The following is a 20268-nucleotide window of genomic DNA, read 5'->3' as shown; positions in this document are numbered from 1 at the left end:
TTTTATGATATATCTATTGTACTTAAAATAGTTTCCCAAATCTCTTTGGTAATTTACACCCTTTGAGTTTTCCTAAGTTAAATTAAATGATGGGAATTCACTGAATACCTAAATCATTTCCAAATAAGTTAAAATACTGAAACACTAATTGTTAGACAAGTCTAAGTTTCCCTACTTTTAACCTCTTATTACAGAGAGACTAAACATGTTTGCATCTATTAGTAAACACATGTATCTTGTGCATTATTCAAAGACTGTACTATGAAGCAGCGTGTTTCTAAAAATTACAAAATGTATTTGTTAAGTTTGCCAAGCCGAAAAACTTTAATACAATTCAAAATTGTTTACTTCTTTATTTGCACTAAAAAATGAAGATTTCAAAGGATTATGGATTTCAACAAATATGTGATTAAAGCTACAATAAATAAATAAGTACATAAATAAGGGATAACCTATATAAATAAGGGATAACCTATAAATAAGGGATAATAAATAAGGAATAAATAAGGGGTAGATAAATAAGAGAAACATCTCTGTATGCAAGGAAAGTATGACATGGTAAAAGAAGATTTATGAAAAAGGAATCTTTAGAAAAGAATTTTACGTGTGGTCAAGCTGGATATGATAGGAATAAATTTAATTAAGTATATGAGCTTTAATATCAATAATAAGCTGGTGCAAAACTAAAATTTTGTGTTCCTCTCTTCTAAAAGAACAAAGTTTCCTTAGATTATTTGTCTTGTCTTAATGAGAAATTGTAAACAAAGATTCTCTCTACCTCTAACATGACCTATCTAGAAAAACAAGATATTTTATCTTTATCAGGTCTTTCAACACTTAGGGGAAAAAAAACTGAGTCTTTTCGATATTAAAAGAGCTAAGGCTTGATTGTGGCCAAGATGGCAGAGTAGGAAGGCACTGAGCTCACCTCCTCCCACAGGCACACCAAAGTGACAGCTATTTGCAGAGCAACTATTGATGAGAAAGACCAGAATCTAGCAAAGAAAAGATTTTCTACAACAAAAGATATAAAGAAGGAACCATAATGAGACAGGTGGAAGGGGCAGAGACACCGTATAGTCAAGACCTACACCGCTGGGTGGGAGTCCCACAAATGGGAGGATAATTCAATTGCAGAAGTTCTCCTCAAGGAGTGAGGGGTCTTAAGCCCCCATCAGGCTCCCCAGCCCCGTAGGAGGGGTCCTGCAGCAGGAAGATGAGCCCCCAGAACATTTGGCTTTGAATGTCAGTGAGGTTTACTTTTAGGACAGCCAGAGGGCTGTGGGAAATAGACTCCACTCTTAAAGGGAGCACACAAATCTCACACACTACAGGACTCAGGGTAGAAGCAGTAATTAGTAGCCCTGGGACCCCTCAGGGCTCCACAGTTAGTCTCCTTAAAACCCGGCCCCACCAAACAGCAGCTGATAGCCTCCACACAAGGCATGACCTGGCAACCAACTGGACTGGGGGCCAGCCACACCTACCACACCACGCACAACAGCCTGCCCACCACAACAGAAGGGACCCCACAGGGGCCAGCCCAGAGCATATAGCTTGGGTGATGAGAGGGGAGTGCACTGCTGGGACACATAGCACATCTCCTACAGAAGTCCACTTCTCCAAGGTCAGTAAATATAACCAACCTACCAGATATGTAGAAACAAAAACAGCAAATTAAGTAAAATGAGAAAGTGAGAAACATGTTTCAAAAGAACAAGATAAAGCTCCAGAAGAAAAATTGAGCAAAGTGGAGATAGGCAATCTGCCCAACAGAGAGTTCAAGGTAATGATCGTAAAGGTGATCAAAGAACAAGGGAGAAGACTAGATGAGCAGAGTGAGAAGTTTAAAAATTTTAACAGAGTTGGAAACTATAAAGAAGAACCAAACAGATGAAGAATACAACTGAAATAAAAAATATACTAGAAGGAACCAACAATAGATTCAATGTTACAGAGAAATGGATCAGTGAGCTGGAAGACAGAGTAGAAATCACTGAAGCTGAATAGAAAAAAAGAATAAAAATAAATGAGGACAGTTTAGAGACCTCTGTGACAACATTAAGCATACTAACATTCACATTATAGGGGTCCCAGAAGGAGAAGAGAGATAGAAAGGGGCAGAGAACATACCTGAAAACATAATAGCTGAAAACTTCCCTAACCTGGGAAAGGGAACAGACATCCAGCTCCAGAAAGCACAGAGAGTTTGAATCAGGATCATCCGAAAGAGGACCACACTAAAATACACTGTAATTAAAATGACACAAATTAAGTGAACATTCAAAGCAGCAGGGGAAAAGCAACAAGTCATGTACATGGGAACTCCCATTAAGTCTATCAGCTGACGTTTCAGCAGAAGCTGTGCAGGCCAGAAGGGAGTGGCACAATATACTTAAAGTGATCAAAGGGAAAAAACCTACAACCAAGAATACTCTAGGGCTTCCCTGGTGGCGCAGTGGTTGAGAGTCCGCCTGCTGATGCAGGGGACAAGGGTTCGTGCCCTGGTCCGGGAAGATCCCGTATGCCGCAGAGTGGCTGGACCCGTGAGCCATGGCCGCTGAGCCTGCGTGTCCGGAGCCTGTGCTCTGCAACAGGAGAGGCCACAACAGTCAGAGGCCTGCATACCACAAAAAAAAAAAAGAATACTCTATATGACAAGGCTTTCATTCAGATTTGATGGAAAGATCAAAAGTTTTAAAGACAAGCAATACCTAAAAGAGTTCAGCACCACCAAACCAGCTTTACAAGAAATGTTAAAGGGACTTCTCTAAGTGAAAAAGGGCAGGCCACAACTAGAAACATGAAAATTATGAAAGGAAAAAATCTCACTGGTAAAGGTAACTATATAGTAAACGTAGTAAATCAACCACATATAAAGCTAGTACGAAGGTTAAAGGACAAAAGTAATAAAATTATATATCAGTATATCTGCAGTAAGTAGTTAAGGGATACACCAAAAAAGGGGATGTAAAATATGATGTCAAAAGCAGTAATTGGGGCTTCCCTGGTGGCGCAGTGGTTGGGGGTCCGCCTGCCGATGCAGGGGACACAGGTTCGTGCCCCAGTCCGGGAGGATCCCACATGCCGCGGAGCGGCTGGGCCCATGGGCCATGGCCACTGAGCCTGTGCGTCCGGAGCCTGTGCTCCGCAACGGGAGAGGCCACGGCAGTGAGAGGCCCGCGTACAGCAAAAAAAAAAAAAAAAAAAAAAAAAAGGGCAGAAGACCTAAACAGACATTTCTCCAAAGACATGCCAAGATGGCCAAGAGGCACGTGAAAAGCTGCTCAACATCACTAATCATTAGAGAAATGCAAATCAAAACTACAATGAGGCATCACCTCATACCAGTTAGAATGGGTATCATCAGAAAATCTACAAACAACAAATGTTTGACAGGGTGTGGAGAAAAGGGAACCCTCTTGCACTGTTGATGGGAATGTAAATTGGTGCAGCCACTATGGAAAACAGTAAGGATATTTCTCAAAAAATAAAAATAGAACTACCATATGACCCATCAATCCCACTCCTGGGTATTTACACAAAGGAAAAAAAACACTAATTAGAAAAGATATATGCACCCCTATGTTTATTGTAGTATTTACAATAGCCAGGATTTGGAAGCAACCTAAGTGCTCCAAAACAGATGAACAGATAAAAATGATGTGGTGTACACACACACACACACACACACACACACACACACACACACACACAATGGAATATTAATCAGCCACGAAAAAGAATGAAATCTTGCTTTTTACGACAACATAGATTGACCTAGAGGGTATTATGCTAAGTGAAATAAGTCAGAGAAAGACAAATACCATATGACTTTGTTTATATGAAGCGAATCAAAAAACAAATACATAACAAAACAGTTATACATACAGAGAACAAACAGGTGTTTTCCAGAGGGGAGGGGGAGGAAAGAAACAGGTGAGGGAGATTAAGAGGTACAAACTTCCAGTTGGAAAATAAATGAGTTAGGGGCATAAAATGTACAGTGTGGGGAATATAGTCAATAACTATGTAGTATCTTGGTATGGTGACATATTTTAACTACACTTATTGTGGTCATCAGTTTGAAATGTACAGAAATATTGAATCACTATGTTATATAACAGGAACTAACAGTGTTGTAGGTCAATTCTATTTCAAAAACAAACTCACTCATAGAAAAACTAACCAAATTTGTGGTTGTCAGATGGAGGTGGGGGGAGGGGGAATTGGATGAAGGCATTCAAAATGTATCAAAGTCCAGTTATAAGATAAATACGTACTAGGCAATGTAATGTACAACATGATAAATAATTAACACTGATGTATGTTATATATGAAAGTTAAGGAGTAAATCCTGAGTTCTCATTAAAAAAGTTTTTTCCTGTTTCTTTAATTTTATACCTATATGGGATGATTGATGTTCACTAAACTTACTGTGATAATGACTTCATGATATATGTAAAACAAATCATTATGCTTAAACTTATTCAGGGACTTCCCTGTCAGTCCAGCGGTTAAGACTCCGCACTTCCACTGCAGGGGGCTCAGGTTCAATCCCTGGTTGGGGAACTAAGTTCCCGCATGCTGTGTGGCGTGGACAAAAAAAAAAAAAAAAAAAAAAAAAACCTTAGTACTGTATGTCAATTATATCTCAATAAACTGGAAGAAAAAAAGAGCTAGGGGGCTTCCCTGGTGGCACAGTGGTTGAGGGTCCGCCTGCCGATGCAGGGGACACGGGTTCATGCCCCGGTCCGGGAAGATCCCACATGCCGCAGAGCGGCTGGGCCAATGGGCCATGGCCGCTGAGCCTGCGCGTCCGGAGCCTGTGCTCCGCAACGGGAGAGGCCACAGCAGTGAGAGGCCCGCGTACCGCAAGCAAAAAAAAAAAAAAAAAAAGAGCTAGGACTTTTCACAACTGTTTAACTTTCTGTATTTGCTTTTGAAATCTCTGTCACTTTGATTAAATGGATACCCAAAGTATTGTTTCATAGCGATCTATGATCCTATGTAACCTATGTAAGTTTTAAAAACTTTTGATATTTTTGATAAAATTCCCAAAAATCAAATTCTAAAAGAAGCCTTATTGACCTGGCCTTATAAAAGAAAGATATTAAACTAATTAGGCTTATTCGGTATGTTAAATTACATGGGAAGCACTGTCAAATAAATAATGATAAACCTTCTTAGATTATCTGATATGGGTAAATGTTATTAATATAAGTGTTTTAGAAAATGTATGCAATTCTTAGAATGTAAATATGTCTTATATAATGTTACCAGTCATAATTCTAGTTATTATCTTAAAATGTTGTGTGTCACAGAAATCACCAAATTTCCTTGTCAGTTCCATTATAATGAATTCTCAGGTCTTCAATAATGGGCATTTTTAAAAGTTTTTTGTCATTTACAGAGAATTATTGTTTTACTCTGATGCTTTTCCAAATGTTTCATCTTCATGGAATGGACTCTAATACTTAATCTAGAGTACAGGTTTCTGATAAACTTTCACATTGTACCAACTGGGTAAGAATTTACAGAACTCTAAGAAACTGATAACTTCATAAATAGCTAACAAAAGATCAAGATTAATAATTAAGTACATGGGGCTGAATGAACTGATGAGGGTTATAATTTTTAAGACTTTTTGTTTTAAACATTCCCTGTTCTTTTATGTTTTGCTCTGCCCAAATTAAGGAAACCTCTTCTCTCAAGCAAATTGCTTGCAGCAGCAATTTGATAAAGTACACCTTTGTAAACAAAAATGAAACATTTTTCTTTTTCTCCCTACCTGATCCCTCCACAATTCAGAAACTCTTAGTATTTTTTTCATGGCAATATGGTTATTTGCAAAAGTTCAATAAGAAGGTATTCTTATAATTGGAAACATTGCTTATATTACCAAGGCTTTGACTGGAATGTCCTATTTGAGAGAGACATGCATAGACTTAGATATGACCAGACAGGTCTAAGGACCCAAGATTGACTTTATGGAGCCATTAAAGACCCTTGGAAAACCCACCTACTACCTTGCTTACAGGGTTCCCAGCAACCTTACCAGGTGAGTAATGAAGGTCACTTCCTGGCAGGTGCAGGAACCTCAAGATATTTGGGGGGAACTCAAAAAGAGAGGAATTCACCCAAATCTATAGCTATTGCAGGATGAAGTCTAATAGCAAGTCCTTAGCGTGATTTTCCTGGCCTCGAGGGGCCTTTAAAAGTTTAATCTGAGATGCCTTATGAAAAGTTCCAGCAAAGTAGATTCAAAAGAGCCTATAAGATTCTTGTTACACTTATGTAAATAATCAGGCTAAGTTTATTGAAACTAGACTTATTTTGAAAACAAATTAGTCTTTATTTGGCTATCTTTGGTAGAAATGAGGGTGATTTTAGAAAGAAAAATGTTTCAGTAATATATCTTTGTGGATATTAGATTCTAGCGCTATTCACTGTCTTTGAGGTTTTGGTATTTACCTGTAAACTGGACTAGAACCTGAATTCTTCCAGTTTCCTCCACTATCTGGCTATGACTCTCCAAACTAATATTTCCAGTTTATCCCCCATCCTTTTGACTTGGAATCACTGAGAACTAAAACTGCCCTTTTTCCAAAGCCATGCAAGCTAAAATTGGACAACCTGATATAAACTTCAGAGAAATCACCATAACAGCTCACTTACAGTTTTCATACCTGCTGCTTTATAAGCCACTAGGAAAGTTTACCTAAACACCCAATGACATCATCAGAGACATTTCAAACCGCAAAAGATGCTTTGACCCTGACATCTAGAAACCTTCAGCTAGCTCCCCTCTGGACTTGGTGCCTTAAGGTGATCCTGACTGCAACTAATTATACCAATTATTGTTCTAATTCGTTTTTGCTGTTGTTGCTGTTTTTAAATTGTTCGTGCTTTGTATGTCTCACTGCCGTACTATGACACCCTTCACCGGAATAAGGATAGCTTGAGATCTGGAAATGATTGACCACTCCTATAATAATGATCCCTCCTAATGAAGATCCAAGAACTTCAATCTTGAATGTTGCCAAAGACTCACTTCCTAGATGGCTTCTTGTACCTCAAATGTGGCCATAAACTCTCTAAAAGCATACCTCTCCCACAATCACCTCTTTCCCTCCTCCATGGAACATGACTCTGTGGGAATGAGACTTCCCAGCACCAAGTAAGTCAATGTTGACGCCAAATAATCAAATGGTTGATCATAGATGCTTTCCAAAGAAAGATCTCAATCAAAAGGGAGAAATGTAAAAGGAAAATCAAAATGGGGTCAGTATTGCTAAGAGAGCTCTCTAAAATGGAGCCAGGAGGCCACTGAGGAAGTGTGATTTATACACATGTAAGCCTGGATAGAATCTGACCTTTTGACCACCCATTGTCCTACTCAAGATACTCGTCAGACCCTGACCCTAAAACAACTCATGATTCCTCACAGACAAATATTTCCTGACTACTGTCAGAGTCAATCACAATTCTCAGCAGGAAACTTTAACAACCTTGTGGCTTCTGTCTTTATAAGCCCCTGACTTTTTCTGTTCCCCAGAACATTCTTTTGGTTTTACGTGATTTTGTGTGCAATTCTTAAGATCCCAAATAAAGCTATTTGTTCCTTGCATCCTCGATACTGACTATTGTTCAACAATCCATCGGGTCCATATTAGTCTTAAAATCAGGCCCTTTCTAGCTTCAACAATGTCTGCAAGCTCCCCTTTTAATTTCCTGCACTGAAATTAACTCATTGTTATTTCTCCATTCTCTTTAATTTTGGGGGTTACACTCTTAGCTATGTTGCTCTACCTGCAACCATCCCCTTTCCTCTTCCAGCCATCCTTAACTCTAACACATCATATCCCCTATTACTGTTTCTAATAAATTTCTGGGCCAGCTCATTTTAGCAGAGACCTGGAATAAAGCAGCAGTTAAGAGATAGTTTGTTGAAAACACATGAAAGAATGCTCAACATCAAAAATCATTAGACAAATGCAAATCAAAACTACAAAGTGATATCATCTCACACTGGTCAGAATGGCCATCATCAAAAAATCTACAAACAATAAATGCTGGAGAGAGTGTGGAGAAAAGGTAACCCTCTTGCACTGTTGGTGGGAATGTAAATTGATACAGCCACTATGGAGAACAGTATGGAGGTTCCTTAAAAAACTAAAATAGAACTACCATATGACCCAGCAATCCCACTACTGTGCATATACCCTGAGAAAGCCATAATTCAAATAGAGTCATGTACCAAAATGTTCACTGCAGCTCTATTTACAATAGCCAGGACATGGAAGCAACCTAAGTGTCCATCGACAGATGAATGGATAAAGAAGATGTGGCACATATATACAATGGAATATTACTCAGCCATAAAAAAGAAACGAAATTCAGCTATTTGTAGTGAGGTGGATGGACCTAGAGTCTGTCATACAGAGTGAAGCAAGTCAGAAAGGGAAAAACAAATACCGTATGCTAACACATATATATGGAATCTAAAAAAGAAAAAATGGTCATGAAGAACCTAGGGGCAAGACGGGAATAAAGATGCAGACCTACTAGAGAATGGACCTGAGGATACGGGGAGGGGGAAGGGTAAGCTGGGACAAAGTGAGAGAGTGGCATGGACATATATACACTACTAAAGGTAAAACAGATAGCTAGTGGGAAGCAGCCGCATAGCACAGGGAGATCAGCTCGGTGCTTTGTGACCACCTAGAGGGGTGGGATAGGGAGGGTGGGAGGGAGGGAGACGCAAGAGGGAAGAGATATGGGGACATGTATATCTGCTATCACTTTGTTATGTAGCACAAACTAACACACCATTGTAAAGCAATTATACTCTAATAAAGATGTTTAAAAAAAAGAGATAGTTTGAATGAATGACTTGGCATTATGAACATATATTTATCTACAACATGAACTATGTTGGACAAAGTCCATCTTTGTTCCACATAATAGAGGAGGGCAATTTTTATGACTGTTTCCTAATTGTCAAGTATGTGTCAAGCACTTAAGTTTCCTCACTTAATCTTCTTAACCACTGTGAGAGAGAATGAATATTATGGTTATCCTCATTTTATAACATGCAAAACAGGCACAGAGAAGTTAAGTAACCAGTTCACCTGTATAACACAAAAAACTTCAGTTCCAAATCTGTGACTATATCATGCTGTCCCTAGTCCTCAGTATATTGAAGACCTTGGTAACCAGAGGATATCATGATAGGCAGTAAGTAGTTTCCAAAGTAAGCATTTGCCAAAAGAGACTTTCAACTAGAAGAATAGTGTACCCCAAGAGTTGGATGGACATGACTATTTGGAACCTAAGACTAGGGATTTATGACATTAAGTCAATCATCCAAGGCACATTTATTGGCTACAGCTATTACAATTCATAGACAAAGCTGGGGACACAAAACTGAAAAAGAAAACAGTTCTTTTGAATACCCAGCCTGGAATCCAGTAGCACTGCCAAGGAACAGCTAGAAAGAATCCTCTTTAAGAATTTCTACAGGGCTTCCCTGGTGGCGCAGTGGTTGAGAGTCCGCCTGCCGATGCAGGGGACGTGGGTTCGTGCCCCAGTCCGGGAGGGTCCCACACGCTGCGGAGCGGCTGGGCCCGTGAGCCATGGCCGCTGGGCCTGCGCGTCCGGAGCCTGTGCTCCGCAGCGGGAGAGGCCATGACGGTGAGAGGCCCGCGTACCGCAAAAAAAAAAAAAAAAAAAAAAAAAAGAATTTCTACAGGGCTTCCCTGGTGGCGCAGTGGTTGAGAGTCCGCCTGCCGATGCAGGGGACACGGGTTCGTGCCCCGGTCTGGGAAGATCCCACATGCCGCGGAGCGGCTGGGCCCGTGAGCCATGGCCGCTGAGCCTGCGCGTCCAGAGCCTGTGCTCCGCAACGGGAGAGGCCACAACAGTGAGAGGCCCACGTACCGCAAAAAAAAAAGAATTTCTACAGTTACTCTCAAGCCATCCCAAATAAATATGCAATTTAAGTAAAAACAGAGTGACTGCAGTTCTTCACGGCAAGCTGCTTTCCCCCTCAAACAGCTCCCCAAGCACCACCTACATACAAAGAAGTTCTAAGGCTGTCACTGCGTAAGGTTGGGGTCACAATATCAATCACCAGGAGAGGAAGGGTCAGATCTGAACTCACCAGAAAAATGTTCAGAACCAGGCATACAAGGGAACCAGAAAGGAATGGAATTACAGACATGGAGGGAACAAGTACTTCTCAGTAACAAAGAGGGCTAGGATTAGGGCAAAAGGTCCAAGTGAAGTAGGCAGCTGTGGATGAAGATCTAAGCAAAAAACATAGGTGAGGCAATGTAGCCCTACAAAGTTTTCCATGCTGTGTTATTTTTCTCTGACAAGAAGTTTTGTTTTAATTTAGAGTTGCAGTACAAACCCATGAAACATGAGATTTATACATAAGATTCAGGCAGACCCAGTTTGTGACCTATTTTACAAAGATTATTTTACAGGGTAACAGTATTGCAAATCTAGGTAAGAAGCTAATTAGTCGCCATAACTATCTTGGGTAGTAGGCACTGTATATTTCCCAAATGTATTTTTTATATAGGTAATTCAATATGTATCAAAGCCCAAGAATGATTCCATTCACTAGCTTAGAATTTTTAAAAACAATGACCATCTTGAAAATAGGTATGCATTTCTTCAATATTTATACTGAACTTCAAATTATGCCTAAAGGTAAAGTAGAACCGACATGCCACTAGAAATAATAAATACCTTTACACTACAATAAAACTAATTTCAGATGCAAATTGTTAACATATAACACACTTAGAAAACCACCGCGACATACTTAAGTAGTACTGGTAAAATTTAGCCCCCAATACATGGTGGAATTAAAGCTTTCTCGTAGAAAGGCATATTGACTGGAAAAAGTCACAAAAATATTTACCAACATCAATTAGCAATTTCTTACGGTTATATTGCAAATGAAGCCAGGTGAGAGCAAAAATAAATCAGTACCACCTGCTTGATAGAAAGTTTTCACTCAAAACAGCTGATTTCTCAACTGGCCCCCCCCCCTTTTAAACAAACTTAAAGCAATGGGACCAAAAGAAATGTTTTTTTCTTAATTAGAAAGGTTTCACGTGTGTGTATTTTGTATATTCATTCACACTCTGCTACTTTTTGACCTCAATATAGCTCTAAGTACAGAACAATAAATTCAGCTTGCAAAACCACAAAACACTCTGAAAACTACCCACTAATAAACTTTCTTTTGTACCTTGGAAGTAATGGATTAATTATCTTCATAGAAATTCAGTTCATCTCTCTTCTTTGCCACGTTTTCTTCTTGGGTTTCCTCTTTGACAGTCTTACCATGTCCAAAAAGATCTTCCCCATATCCATTATATTTAGAAAACTAATAAATTATTTCCATTACCCAATTCACAAATAAGTGGGGTCCACTGTCTGTCTTCAGCAAGATCAATAAATCCACACAGGCAAGGATTGGGCTACGTGGATGTACCTTTACAGAACTTTTTACTGGACATCCTGGCGCACCATAAAGGACTTCTTAGCATGTAATGCAGCCTCGCAGTTTTTGAGGTACCGGCGCCTACCGGGGAACAGAAAGCCAGGCTCACAACAAGAGGCTCTCCCACATCGAAGAATCATCTGCGGGGCAAGCACTCGAGAGTGTCGGAGAGCGTGGGAAACGTGGGGGAGCGTGGTCCTGCGTCGGCAAGCCTGGGCGAGCGTAGGCAAGCACCCGGAGAGCGCATGCGTGCTCCACAGCTGCCGCCGCTCGTAAACCTGTTTTTTTCACGTTACCTCCCACTTCTATGACATTTGCAGGTGTGGGAAGAATCTTCTTAGGCACTAACCTCAGGAAATGTACTTTTCCAAATGATCTTTGTTGCTTATAAAATATCACTTATAAATAGGGTTGCCAGGTTTAGGCAATAACAATACAGGACCCCCAGTGTAATTAGTATTTCAGGTAGTAAAAGACTTAATTTGTTTCGTATAAGCATACTCTAATATTGGGGGCATACTCATACTAAAAAAATATTATCCCTTGTTTTTCATCTGGGCGTCCTGTATTTTATCTGGCAATGCTACTTATCAAGTAAGGGTCTTGTTTAAAAGTATAGCTATCATAACCAAAAAATCTTGCTTGGGAACAGTCTTGGTCTTTGTTGACCGCATTGCCTTGCAATCTCAGTGGTCTGATTGTCAGTCAGTGGATGCCCTGCCACACGCCTGTATTTGTAATACAGGCTGGTGCAGTGAGGTAATGTTACCCGTGCTTTACCAGAGTACATGCATGGTTTTTTAAATTCATATAAATACTCTGTCCCCAAATTAAATGTCCTTCTCTAAAAAGCAAGTGGAAATAGGTACACATTCATGACATATAGTTTTGCTGACACCAATGAAACCATCTGAAGACCAATTGAGAGTCTAGCAAGTGGCCTGCAGCTCTGCTCTTCCCTTGTACACGGGAGGCCCTTGGGAGTTGCCTGTTTCACCTTCCAGGAGCTACAACCTTTGTGTCATGGCAACAGGCCTGACAAGTGTAGTTCTCTGAGTTCTGAGCAAATGTTCATTTAAATCTTCCCGATTCACTGCTGAATCAGGGCGGAACATAGCTTACAGCTGATGAGCATGTGGGGCGAAGAGGGCTTTGAGGCAGGGACAATACACAGTCTTGAACTCCACAGAAAAGGGTAGAAAAACCAAGGGACGGCAAAGACAAACAGTACCATTGTTCACAAGTAAAGATTAAGCCTCAGGAATGACTGGACAAAGTCAGGAATATGGAATCACCTTGGGGGAGATCAAAAAGAGAATTCAGAAGAGCTAAAAGAGACATGTAACCACATGTCACCAATGCAAGCCAAGGATGGTTAGACAGAAATAGCCCCCTGCAGATATTTTTGACAGTCTCTCCAAATAAAATCTTATTCTCTGAATCCAAAGTACAGTCTTTACTCTCGTCATATTTTCCCAAATCACAGTACTTGCATAGATATAAATATGGAAATTGAAAGTATTTTCCTTCATGTTCAAAAATGTTAAAAGACACATTTTTAGATGGATGACAGTTCAACTCAAAGCACAGTTGAGTTTAGGGGGACAGTTACCATGCAAAAAGCAAGGTGCTCCCTATGTATTCATACTTTTGTTTTAAAAATTTAGTTACACTTGAATGCATTTGATTTGTTATCTTTTCTATTGGTATAGAAAATACAGGAAAGATGACTATAATTATGCATACTTTGCAACGATTAGGCATTTAATATGCAGTAAGATATTTGCTAGGGAAGTATGTCTATGCTTAGAACAGAGAACAGGCTCCAGGGTTATGTCAAGCTGCAAAGTGATATGTATGCGAATGAATTCTCAGGCTCATTAATCATTTTTATACTTGAAGTGCTAAACTGCTAATTTTACACTGAGAGTGAAAATGAAGTAATTAAGGAGTTTAATAGCTACAGTCTTTTGAGGGGAAAACAAGTTGATAATGCTTCTTTTAATATGTTACATAAATTGGATTTTTTGTTAAATTGCAAAAACCAGGTTCATCTATTGTGCAGCTTCCAATGACACAAATCATTTGATTATATTTGTGTATGACGTCAATAGGTGGTTATGTGAAGGCAGTTCACTAAACCATCACATTTATAAGAGGAAGTCTGTGTTACCAAGAGAACAAAAACACCTATCAGTTTCTCACCTTTTTCCTTTGGATGTTCTAAAGCACTACTTCTCAAATTATCTGTAGTGCAGGGACAGTTTTTGTTCCTTTGTACTCAATTCATCACAGATAAATTCTTTTGTAAAGTACAATACCAATTACTTGAAAAATGAAACCAAAAGACATACAAAATACTAGCCTGTTCTTAAATTACTGGATTCAACAGACATAACATTTCTCAGTCACATTTCTATACAAATTTCTAACGGCCTACCCTAGATTACCCCACAGACCCGAAGATAGTGTGAGGACTCAGTCTGGGAAGCAGTGGTTTGGTCATACACTGACACCAATTCACGTAAGGGTTGCATGCTCAGGTCACTTGCAGGCTAGGGACATCAGTGAGGAACTAATACCCTTTGTAAGCCTCCTGCCACCTTTAGGAAGGACCGGACTGTGAACTTGTCTTGGTAGGGGTAAGAACTGCACATGGATAAGCATCTCTGTTCAGTCCCCTTCGCTGGAATTTGCTTTTTTCATGTTCCATAACTCTAAATACATTTCCCCCATTCTTCCCCTTTCCTTTCCTTCCATTCTTTTTTCTTCTTCCCATTTTGGAGTCATTTTCAGGCAGTTAAAAAAACCGTGACCTTGGAGATGGGCAGAACTGGGTTTTTTTTTTTTTTTTTAAAGATTTATTTTTGGCTATATCATCTTTTTTTTTTTTTTTTTTTGCAATACGCAGGCCTCTCACTGCTGTGGCCTCTCCCGTTGCGGAGAACAGGCTCCAGACACGCAGGCTCAGCGGCCATGGCTCACGGGCCCAGCCGCTCCGCAGCATGTGGGATCTTCCCGGACCGGGGCACGAACCCGTGTCCCCTGCATCGGCAGGCAGACTCTCAACCACTGTGCCATCAAGGAAGCCCCAGAACTGGGTTTTGATTGTGACACTGCTACATTCTGAATATGAGAAGGCAGGCCAGGAACTCAATCCTGCTAAGTCAGGATTTCTTATCTGTAAAATGGCAACAATATTATCCTTCATACAGTATGAATGAGATTATAAAATTAGATAAAAGGGCATAGTAGGTACTCATCAAATGCTGCTTATGCCCTCAATTCCTTCCTTTCCTGGTTATTTTTTGGGGTCTAACAGAGAAAGCTGCATTATTACATGTGAAAGTTAATGTATTAGCAGTTATGCTTGCAGCTTATAAACATGACTCTTCTCAGAAAATTAATTAAATAAAGTCAGTCAATCAACCAACAAACCAGATAAACAAACAACTGACATTACTACATCTTTCTCCCTCTCCCAGGTAACAGTCCTATCCTCCACGGTGGCCCAAGCCAGAGTCCCAGGAGCCAAACTCACACATGCTCCAATTCCAAATGTCACCAACGCCATAAATTATCCCCCCCAAGTGGTTGTCACATCCATTTCTTCACTTTTGCCCCCTAGCCACTACTTCAGTTCTTTTTTGAGGTTTTGAAACTGATCCCCCCTGCATCTTTTCCCAAACCCATGCAATCGATCGTCTTCAACATTGCTATCAGAAGGCTCTTTCTAAAATAAAAACCTCCTCAAGTCAATCTCCTCCTTGAAACTTTCCCCAGAGGCTCACTCACTGTGACCTATGGGGGGAAAAGTTCAGAAGCCTAACATATGGACTGATACAGCTGTCACAGTTCTTAAATAAACTCTTCCAAAATCAGTTGGTAAAAAACAGCTTCCCTAGATCCAGGCCACACAGGGCATGCCCAAGACACCTCCCCCAGATCCTGTCATCATCCAGCAGAAGAGGGGACCTCCCACCCTCCAAGAGAACTGTCCTGATGGGTGATAACCCAGTCTTACCAGCTGGAAATTATTTTGACTCTCTCTCCTACTGCTAAGTCCTTCAGTAGCTAGCCTTGAAGTACTTTTCCCTTTTCCAAGCCGGAAAAGTGGTGTGTATGGTCCTTTTCCCTGTCCTTTTGGCAGCACATGCCACACTAACAAGCATGCAGCACAATTTGACGACACTATAAAGCCGATATTTGAAGATAAAGTCAGGCTTTTCATTCACCAAACTCAAAAGTGCACAGGGATAACTGATAACATTATAGAATATAGAATGTTCTTTGATCATCAGAATGTTTTATTCTTATATTTCCAGTGGTTATCTTGTATGAACTGGTTTTCCTTTCTTACTATCAATTTGTATTCTTTTTTGCCTATTAACACTCTTATTAATTCTTATCGTTTCATGATAGAAATAATTGTTCATTTTATATTCCATCTCCTAGTACAGTAGGAACTGGTGTTTTTACATATAAACACAGAATATTATAATTATAAAAATCTAGCCTATTTAAAAGATATTTTCACTGCAATTAATTTAGTATGAAGTATTTTATTAAGCCTTCTCAGTGATCCATTTAATTTCAAGATACTTAATATAACAAATCCCCACTATGTAAAAATATTTGGAATTGAACTTGACCTCAATCAATTAATAAATCCGTCAGCATTTACTTGTCAATGCACACATATATGAACTTTCACATACTTAGCTAGACTTTGTTACAGAAATGCTAATTTTCTATTTTATTTTGAATGACACAGTAGTTACCCTCTACTAAATTTTACTTTCATGCATCAATTGCATATTAATCTTGAACATATGTATGACGCTGTATGTGATTATGTAGACTTTTTCAAAGAAATGCTAGTATTTTTAATTTTGTTTTAAAGATAAACTTGCCTTCCTCAATTGAATTTATTTTTATGTGTCAATTCTTTATTTGACTTAAGACCTAGATGACTGATTTTCCTGTAAGATAGAAGCAGACTTAAACACAGGAGTCTGAAACCAGTCTAGACTTGGAGCTGAGTATAAATCATAGCACCTTTTTTGGTAATATAGAACATTTTAGGATGGAAAGAGGCCAAGGTGTACATTTAGGTCTGGCCCATCTTTGAGTTATAAATATTATTACAGCCTACTCTGCTTTCTCCCCAACCTCTTCTTGCCAAAACTATTTTTAAATTATACTTGTAATACTTTCTTCTTTTGCTGGCCTAGCTGACTTATCCTATGTTATCCACTCCTAGTGTGATGAATCTCTTTATGTTTCTTTGTGAGTTTTCTTTGATATAACCTGGTGGTGTCTGCTGGCAGCTGACATCTGCTCAATTAGTTAGGACCACCAGTCATATCTATTCCCTAAGAACTGTGTAGATAAGATATAATCCCTTCTTAATCTCTTCATTCTCAAAGTACCTAGTTCTGAAATTTCCTATGTCTTTTGTATAACTATGTCCTTGAATATACATGCTTTCAGTTACTCAATGTCCTGTCTGTCATTTCTAAAGTAACAAATTTATAATAAACCAATTTGAACGTGAATATTTCATATCTTACTTCACCCTTTATATCTTTCCCCTAATATGAAACTTGGCTTTTCTATTTTAGGGGGAAATCGCAGGGTCTTCCGGAATAAATATTCTTACTGCTGATCTAAAATACCTATTATTTAATGGCTAATATTTTTAGAAGAGTGGAGGAGTAAAACAAATAGCAAATAGCCCTTAAATCTATTATAAAACCATCACACAACTAGATTTTTTTTTAAGAAATCAAAAGTATCTGGATGCACCAGAGATGCATTATATATCCTGGGCATGCCATGAGAAAATAGAAAAACAAGATCAATTAAACTTAGTTGCAGACTTCCCCGGTGGCGCAGTGGTTAAGAATCCTCCTGCCAATGCAGGGGACACAGGTTCGATCCCCGGTCCGGGAAGATCCCACATGCCACGGAGCAACTAAGCCAGGGCGGCGCTACAACTACTGAGCCTGTGCTCTAGAGCCTGCGAGCCATCACTACTGAGCCCGAGTGCCACAACTACTGAAGCCTGCACACCTAGAGCCCATGATCCGCAACGAGAGGCCACCACAATGAGAAGCCCGTGCACCGCAACGAAGAGTAACCCCCGCTCGCCACAACTAGAGAAAGCCCACGTGCAGCAACGAAGACCCAACACAGCCAAAAATAAATTTAAAAAAGAAAACTTAGTTGCAACTCCATAATCCCCACCACACACACACACACACACACACACACACACACACACACACACACACACAATACGTCATCCTCACTCTGCTTTGGAATAGGAGAGGTTTCGCAGGTAAGGTGTTACAGAGTAGTGTTCCCTCACATCCATATGAAAAAGCCAAGCTGAAACAATGCAGGTAGGAATATTTCCCCTCTTCCCCATCTCTCCATCATCTAAAATTCAGAGCACTAATCGTCAAAAGTAAATGTTTTTTTTTTCTAGACAAAATCTGTAATTTTAACCAAGTATCCCAGGTGATTCTGACCTGACATATGATGATTCATCTCTTCATTTCTTCCTACCACACTTTTCCCTTCTCTGGTTACTAAATGGTTAAATCATTTGCCAATGCCTTAAAATACCTTTATAAAGCCATGATATAAATAGGTAAGCACATTTTAAGAAAATATGCTTAAAACTAATAGAGGAAGGTAAGACATTTGGGAAACACAGGAATTCATTCATTCAACAAATGTTTCTCGAGCATCTATTAAGTGTCAGGCACTTTGCTCGGTGCTGGACATACAAAAGTACACAACAATATTTTCATCATCACTATAGATGTTTCTATATATACTCACTATATATATTTCATTCAACACTATAGAAACATCCATCTATTTAATACTTCTTTAGTTCAAGTTCCCTTTGAAACTCATTTTGGCAAGACAGTAAGTCCTTTACACTGGGAATCTCTATCCCTTTCCCTCAGTTTCATTTCTTCTCCCCTACTATCAGCCTACCTGCTCCACTGTTTCTAGAATAATTTGTGGAAGAAATAATATAGGCTAAGGTCACTAAATGTGAATTTCACTATAGTCAGACAAAATGGGGAAGAAATGGCAAAAGTGAAATATCAATATCTATCTTTGTTACAGTGAAGAAAAATTAAGTGCCAACATCCTGAACAGTGAACCACTAATAGTTCACTTCTACCTTTAGAAGTTACATAGATTCAAATATTACATATCCCATATTATCCATTTATTTAACCTCCAACTGAAATGCAAATTCAGTAGGTACCATGGCAGGGCTAGAGGCAGCAAAATGGGGCAGTGCAGTCAGAAGAGCAGGATCGGAGAAGACCTTGCTGGAGTGGGCGGTGTCTGAGTTGGACACTGGAGAATGGGAATGACAAGGGAGGAAAGGGAAAGCAACAGCAAGATTCTGAACCGGAAGCAGAAAATTTTCAACATTAGAAGCAACTGGATTAGTAACTAGCTTGACATCTTATCCTACAACTTGCTTTTCTAAATGCCTAATATTTTTTTTCCTGTACGGTTTTAACAGAACCCTAATTCCACATCATGGTCATGTGTCTGTTTCAAAGAAATAAGCAACTTTTTACATGATCCAATATTAATTTAATCTAAGTTTACATCTGGCCTTCATCTTCAAATGCTCTTTGTTTCCAATTTGCTTTTCAGTTATCTACCTTATTTTTTTTTCTGGAAGTGTTCAGGAGTCACTGGGCCTCCAGAAGCATTCATTCCAGTGAAATTCACTGAATTTTAAAATTCCATGTTTTCTTTCATTTCCTGTCAAATATAAAACATACATTTCATTTTGCTGCTTAGGAAGAATGATTAAGGTCTTCTCTTTAGTAACATCCTTGATTCAGGGGCTAACTGAGCACTCGGACCCTTCAACCAACTCTTGTTACAAATGAAGCAAATAGAGTGTTAGCCTTTGGTTGATTTATCAGTTTCCATCAGAAATTTTATTCCCAAACCTCTGCTTATCATATATGCTGTAATTAAGAGAAATATATATTTTTAATGATCTACTCAGCATCACACTTCATTAGGAAGTGTTTATTTGTTTGATGTTCTTTTGGCTGATGGGAGCATCACAAGTCTTTATTTTTTCAGAGTTTAGAATAGGAGACGTAGTATCAAGAAATATTAGCATGCTTTGCCGATGACAATATTCTAGGATCAATTTTTAGCCATTTTTATTCTTTTCCTTTACGATGTTGATAGTGTTACAATACAGTGCACCAAAGTACCTCACTGGTAAGTATTTTTACCACCTGAACTTGTTTTTCAGGAAATATGATTCCCTAGTTTCATCTGCTATTCCTTTTCAAGGATTTCTTATATAAGAGTGTATGTCAGGTTAATTTTTCTGGCTTCATTTCATGTAGACCAAGGTCATGAGTTTAATTTCTTTAGAGGCAGCTCAGTGTTTTAAAAGGGAACTAAATTTGGTCCAAAACAGACCTGATTTTCCATCTCAACTCCTCCCCGCCCCATCCCTACCCCACCCCACCCTGTTCCCAGCACTGAAGAGTGCCCTGTTCTGCCTGGGCCCAAGACCCATCCAATCAGATTTACAGTAAAACATAATTCTCCCTATAAACCCCTAAAAACTAAGACTCATCCAGTGTTAAGGGTTTACTTGTACTTTCTTTTGGGTCAAGTTAAGGTATTTAGACAGATTTCTTCATTTTTATGAGCCTCAGTTACCTCAC

Source organism: Phocoena phocoena, chromosome X (genome assembly GCF_963924675.1).
Source record: "Phocoena phocoena chromosome X, mPhoPho1.1, whole genome shotgun sequence".
Taxonomy (NCBI): Eukaryota; Metazoa; Chordata; class Mammalia; order Artiodactyla; family Phocoenidae; genus Phocoena; species Phocoena phocoena.
The sequence above is the reverse complement of the archived record's forward strand: the minus strand, read 5'-3'. Positions refer to the sequence as shown.